This window comes from Lissotriton helveticus, chromosome 2_2 (assembly GCF_964261635.1).
Source record: "Lissotriton helveticus chromosome 2_2, aLisHel1.1, whole genome shotgun sequence".
Lineage (NCBI taxonomy): Eukaryota > Metazoa > Chordata > Amphibia > Caudata > Salamandridae > Lissotriton > Lissotriton helveticus.
Genome location: NC_136060.1, coordinates 360227282 through 360234307, shown reverse-complemented (window position 1 = coordinate 360234307; position 7026 = coordinate 360227282). Strand labels below are relative to the sequence as shown.

The 7026-nt window shown below is 43.8% G+C and overlaps 1 pseudogene; it reads left to right on the top strand.

The window, feature by feature from the left end:
- Positions 1-4401: 4401 nt before the first annotated feature.
- LOC144821663 (uncharacterized) lies at positions 4402-6271 on the top strand (annotated as a pseudogene).
- The last annotated feature ends 755 nt before the right edge of the window (positions 6272-7026 follow it).

Here is a 7026-nt window from a genome sequence, read left to right as displayed (position 1 = left end):
GTTGTCTCCAGGTATCACCTAAGGTTATTGTTGGTTTCCTTCGGGGTTTCAGCATGTACTGAGCATGTACTAAGCTAAATTGGTTGTATCCATTTTCCACGCTGCACTGTCGGCAGCAAAGGCATTTCACATTTTTTACATGGCTACTCCTGGCATTCTGGTCTGCCGGTTCATCATAACCCGGCTGTTTATATATTATGTCGCAGCGAACATTGCATTGTTTATTCACTGTGTTATTTCTTGCATCATTGCTCATTACTGGAGTATGGTAGTTTTTTAAGCTACTACTGTTACATGTCAGGAATTGTATGTTATTGTGTACAAGTTGGCACTGTTGGGGGCGTCACACCCATGCTAGTGTTACAGCCATACTGGTTTGGCAATTTAATAGATATGGGGCTCTCTATATGACACACGTACACGGTTGGTACACTGCTGGCACTTTGCTTTTCAGTATATTAGGGGTCCATTAGGATGGTGGGCGGACTTTGTCTGCCCGCCACCCTAACGGAGATCGGGACAGCCCGCCATAAGGGCGGGGGTCCCGTTGGGGGTATAAGGATGTGCCCGCCACAGTGGCGGGCACATCCTATATGTTTTACATTGTGGCGGGCGGTGCTCTCTGTGGCGGGCAGTGCTCTCTGCACCGCCCGCCACAATGCAAAACATAAGTTGATGCATTTACATATGCAAAGTGGCAGGCACCGCGCGGTGCCTGCCACTTTGCATATGTACATGTAGGGGGGTACCAGTGCCCCCCGACAGTGGCGGCAACCTAGGGGCCCTGCAGGGGGCCCCCGCATCAATATCCGCCTGCCTTTCCGTGGCGGCATTGCCGCCGCGGAAAGGCCCCTACATTGTGCCATCGTAATATGGCTGGAGGTGTCCTTTGGACACCGCCACTATATTAATCTATTACCGCGGCGGTAGCAAGGCGCTCCGCGGCGGGCGGTCTTTACGTCCGCCACTGTCCCCTCCGCCATCCTAATCTGGCGGAGGGGAAAACGAGAATGGTTGTCGGGCGGATTTTACCACTCTAAGCACATTGATATCATGCTTAGCGCTAAACGTCATATGGATTTGGCATGCACTGACGTGCACGTTTTAAATTCATGTCTGTCAGTGTATTGCCCATGGTGGTTTTTGCATATGTCTAAATCGGCAGTTTTTGGATGATTTTTACCCCACACCTGACAGGTTTCAATGACACATATATAAATACACAGCAGCGTGCTCCTTGCACAGGAGTTTTGGACGTTATTTTCAGACATCAAGGTTGAGGCCCTTCAATGGAACATCATTTTAGGTTTAAGCAGGTTACGGATTTATTTTATTCACATTTGGAACTGATGTAATAATTAGTGCATGGATTTTTGATTGACAATTATGTTGAAGGGGATTCTGGATCTTGTAGTTCTACTAGTTAGTAGAGAATGTCCGGAGGCTGACATTCAGGTCGCAAGTGCACTCAGTTGGTGCAATTGGAGCCCCGTGAACTTGTTACAAGACTGTTATCTCTTGAATGTGTTCCAGATGGCGTATCTAAATAGTAATTATATCAGTATCCTGCCATATTCGCTGTTCCTGGTATCTAGGGAAATGTGTTCCTTTTACTACTGTGGCAAGATGTTGGTTTCCGACTTTCATGAAAGCAAAAATGAGCACGTCTTTTAGTTATTTAATTTTGAAGATATAGTGGGCGGGCTGCATATTTTTAAGAGCTTTGGTGCCGTATTTGCATTCATTCCTAATTCACTTAGGAATGTTACTATTTGTATATGCTCTTTTCCCAGTCTGAAAACGCACTGACATTTTTTTATTTACAAAATAGGGTGGCTTTGCATTATGCTGCTTTCATATTTATTGACTTGTTGCACTATGCGCTTTACCTGTTTAACATGCTAAGAATGTTTTTTCCAGTCAGGAATTTACACATGTAGTCTGTTCTTCATGTTTATCAGTGCCTGCACTAGAGGGGAGGGCTATATATAGTTTTGCATTCACGGCGCCAAATGAGATTGATAAAGCCTGCTGCGCAGGCGAAACGCGTCTCTCTGTTATTGCGGGGTCGTGGGAGACCTGAACAAATGAATTAGCCCTATTCATACCGATCATGAGTACGTGCCACTTACTCTCTGGAGTTCGATGGATGTTTGGGATATATATATATATATATATATATATATATATATATATATATATATACATACATACACACACACTCACACGCAGGTGGCAAATTATGCACGTGCAAGAAAGTATGTAAATTTTTGTATCATGATTGTGCAAATCTACTGCTGGCCCTATTTTCCCTAGACTGCTTGCAACAGGGCTGGGCACTATAGCCTGCAAATTCCCTAACGAATGTGTTCTTGACAATTCACAAAAAGGCTCCAAAAAGGCTCCAATATGGGCTGATGTTGAAAATGACCACCCCACAGATCTCTCCAACCATGCCAGCTCAGGAACACAATTATACACACATTTCATATGGGCAGCCCCTTGCAGTAACCTGTGGTATATAAATAAATAATACCGGGACTATTTTTGACTAAATTAACAAATAACAGATAGCTCAATAAATAAGAGGCAGGATCCGATGTGTCCGAGTTGAACAGGCTTTATTCAGGCAAAAGGGAAGGGACTGGAACGGGACAGCCTGAAATAAAATAGGAAGGAAGGAAGGCAGCTGCCGGGGTAGGGGAGAGATGGCAAGAATGAGGGGGAAGTGGGTCCATCACATTAACAGTATACAGTATATATAGAAATACATTATAATTACATTACATACAGTAGGCGTAACTTATGACAAACGTAAGATAAGAGTAAATGGGTGGAAAAAGAAGGCGTGTACAGGGCGTACACTGAGACATGTGGTATGAACGTCACAAAAGTGTCATGAATGGGGCAGAAACATGGAGGGGGCTACTCGAGCAGCTGGGACCTTTAACCTAGTGGTGCGCGCAAACGGGCAATGACGTGTTACTAGGGAGAACTGGGGGCTATGACTTCTGCACTAGAAGAGGAGACTAAAGTCTGCGGTGTCAGGACGACATGTACCTATATCATATCTGGTATCTGGTGTTTGGAGTACATGTTGATAGAATCCAAAAGTTATCAGGGCAAAGGCTACTTGACACTAAGGCTGGTGCGTGCATCTATTCTACATGTATTGCGTGTGTTAGGAATATTCTATGAACATTAATACAGTATTTCTCTTACTTGGAGACAGAAAGACTAGACCATAGCTGAAACTGTTGATGTGGTTCAGTAGCTTAGGAATGCAGAGAATGAGGACTGGACTGATAACTAGAAGCATAACATATTCTTGGCAGACAGGCGGGCAGAGCCGGGCACTGTGCTGCGCAAAAGGAAGTGAAGGGTCAGGGATGCAGGTGGGGGCTGCATCGCTCCTCGGAGTGGGTTCAGGAGACAGGAGCTTGAATCTGGTGTCCGGGCCCCTTTTTAGGCCTAGAAACGGGGACAATTCAATGAATTAACGTGCACACTGTAAAACGTGGCAACATAGGCCTAATATTCGTTGCTTTCACGAGAACTGGAAACTGGCATACTAGAGTTGGACACAACTATGATTGCGTCTTTAATCGATCATGAGGGGGATACATGCATATCGGTCATGCACATATAACATAGGATGGGGAACACGTAGGCACATATAACATGGCAAAATTTACTTTTCCACAAACCAGCTAAGCGGATGAATCACATGATGTGCCATATTGTCATTTTTGCATTGTTAACACTATCTGGGTATGTGCACCTCCAGTAGTACCAGTTTAACATCCAAAGCTAGCAGTAAGCAACAGAAATCTGACGATTCAACCATCTCAATGGGGCTGCAACTGCGTGGCAACAGCTGTCTGTTTTTGTTAACTTTTGATCCATTTCAGGTGGAAACAATTTATTTTGGTAATATCTGCCGATTATGCAGCAGATCGATTTGCGCCGAATGTGTCAAATCTATAATTATGTGGAAAAATGCCTCTGTCTTGCAGTCTCACAATCCCAGTGGTCCAGCCTATGACCAAATATTTACAGGGGCAAACACAGGTGGAGATATGTTGAAGGTTACTTTGCATTGCATATTGGGATGAGTGATAAACTGAGTTACAATGCTAAGGAGATGGCTAGTACGTTGACCATGGGTGACGTGTGCAAAGCGTTTTAAGGTTCAATTATGATTTGACTTTGTCCTTTTGTGTGGGTTTTTTGGGTGATCAATGCAGGACCAAGTGATGATATGGTTTTTGGCTAACTTTATCGAACCAGGGATGTTGATGGATATTCTATCTCTTCCAATTGCAGATACTTGCCCTACCACACAGCAGAGATTGTACAGTCCTCTACCAGGTCCCAAGAAGCTAAAAACTAACTTTCAAAATGGGCAAGTGGTCAAAGTACAAGAAAGTGTACAGAAAGGAATGGGAGTCTGACCCCGAACTAAAAAAGTGGATTGCCCCTGTAAAAACAGACGAAGCAAAGGCAAACTGTAAATACTGTCACTTACAGCTGCGGGCCCACTACCATGATTTAAAGATGCATGCATCCCCAGCTAGACATCGTGCGCACATGAACACACCTAGCCTAACCATGGCATCTTTTGCACAACCAGTTTGTCAGTTATCAAATGACCAGAAAAGGAGAGAGCTTAGAATTGCTGTGCAAACTGCATGTAGCACATCAATCAACAGCATTGACAGACTGGGAGAAATTTTAAGTGAAGAAGTTCCTCCTTTCCGTATGCACAGGACAAAGTGCACAGCTTTAATAAATGGACTTTTAGGCCCCTATTTCAAAGCTCCTTCAAGATATGGGCAGATCTCCGTATTCTTTGATCATTGATGAATCCACTGACATTTCTGTAAAGAAACTACTGTGCATCTGTGTAAAATACTTCAGTAAGAAAAGTAGCAGAATTGTGAGTAGTTACCTTGGGATGATAGAACTGCAAGAGGCATGTGCACAAGACATTGCAAATGCACTTCTGGAGTTCCTCAAGGACAGCAGGCTTCCAATTGAAAATATGGTAGGGGTAGGTACAGATGGCGCAAGTGTGATGTGTGGCAAAAACCACTCCACATACACTTTGTTGAGAGAAAAGCAGCCTACTTTGCAGCTTGTATGGTGCATCTGCCACTCGCTCGACATTGTTGCTAGAAAAGCAATGCAGAGTTTGCCCAGCAATGTGGAGTTCATGGTGAGAGAAACCTACAACTGGTTTGCACATTCTCCAAAGCGCCAGGCAGTCTACAGAGATTTATATCAAACTCTGGATGGAGGAATGCCATTGAAGCTTATTTCGCCATGTGAAACGCGGTGGCTTATCATGGCGGATTGTGTGGAGCGTTTTCTGGAGCAGTATGATGCTCTAAAGCTGCACTTTTGCAATGCATCATACGTAGAACATTGCTATGCAGCTAGAATGCTGCAAGAAATGTACAAGCCTATGTTGCTAGAAATTAAGGTAGTGAACAAAGCATTTCAGCTTGAATCTGGTGATGTCCTCCACATATTCCGGGATTTGCAAACTTTATATAGGTTCACTATGAGAAGAATTGTAAAGCCCAGTGTCTTCAGTACCAATAGTGAGAAGCAAATGTATAATTTGGATCTTCAAAGTAGTGCCATTTATCTTGGGCAGGAGGATGCTGACCTTGGCCTTGACTTCCGTAAAAAGCTCCAAGAAAGCAAACTGCCTGATGCTGCCAAGGACTGCATAGAAAAACGGTGCACAGACGTTGTTAAAGTTCTGGCAGCAGAGTATCAGATGCGCTTGCCAGATTCGCTGAGCCTCCTAAGACATTTGGAGCTTCTGAAGCCCCAAAATGTGCTTTCAGATTCTAAACCTCTGGTTACTGACTTGCCAAAAGAGTGTTTTGCAGACCCAACACACATATTAGAAACGCAGTGGCGAACAGTGACTTCATGTTCATTCAATACCTCTTCAGGCATGGAATCCTTCTGGATTGAAGTATTGAATTATAGAGATGCAGCTGGGAATCATCGGTTTCAGGAGTTGGCCATGGGCGCCATTAAACTTCTGACCCTACCCATATCAAATGCACAAGTGGAACGAGTGTTCTCACAAATGACCCTGCTTAAAAATGAGAACCGTAGCTGAATGGGTCTGAAACTGCTATCAAATATACTCAACATAAAATTTGGACTAAAGCGCAATGGTCTTAATTCCTCTTCGTTCAAGCCCTCGCCGGAACTGCTAGCAAAGTTCAACAGCTGTATCTACAATTAATTGTTTTACTGTCTTAACATGATGCTATTCTTGGCAGTGCCACTGCCAGACTCTATGATGCTGGTGATCTTGGCAGTGCCTGGCCCAGAAGAAGAAGTTTGTGCACCTTAACCAGTCATAACAATTTTGCCCACCTCAACCTGCCACTGCCAGACCCTGAATGGTGCTGCTACATTCTGCACTGCCTGGAGCATTTTCCACACTTCAACCTGCCACTGCCAGACCCTGAAGTATGCTGTTAATCTTGGCAGAACAAGAAACATACAGGAGATACAAGGTCAAAAGATGTGTAATGTACTAAGTCTTTAAGCTAAACGGAGTCATGGGACACACCAGAAATTACATGTGGCTGAAAAACTCCCATCAGACCACCATTATGGCGGAGTATCATCACGTGAGATACGGATGGTAAAATCAATCTTACCCAACCCATCAGGTGATGCTGTAAAGATGGATTCAAAGGTGACCCTCTAGCCACAATGTATTTCAATATGGTGGTGATGGTGTGCAAAGTGAAAAAGTGTAAGATAAAAATAACTACTGTGACAGAAAATATGTTTAATAGGCACTGTTACAGTGTTAAGGTTAAAATGACGCTACATAGTGTGAAAATATGACTATGTAAAGGCGTAGTGCAGAGTGGTCGACATGTTTCAGCTACGGATAAACTGTATCCAGCTTTCTTCAGGACCGTGATGTTGAATACACTGCAAAGGTCAGTGAAAACAATTAGTGAAATAGTGAAACAAGCAAAA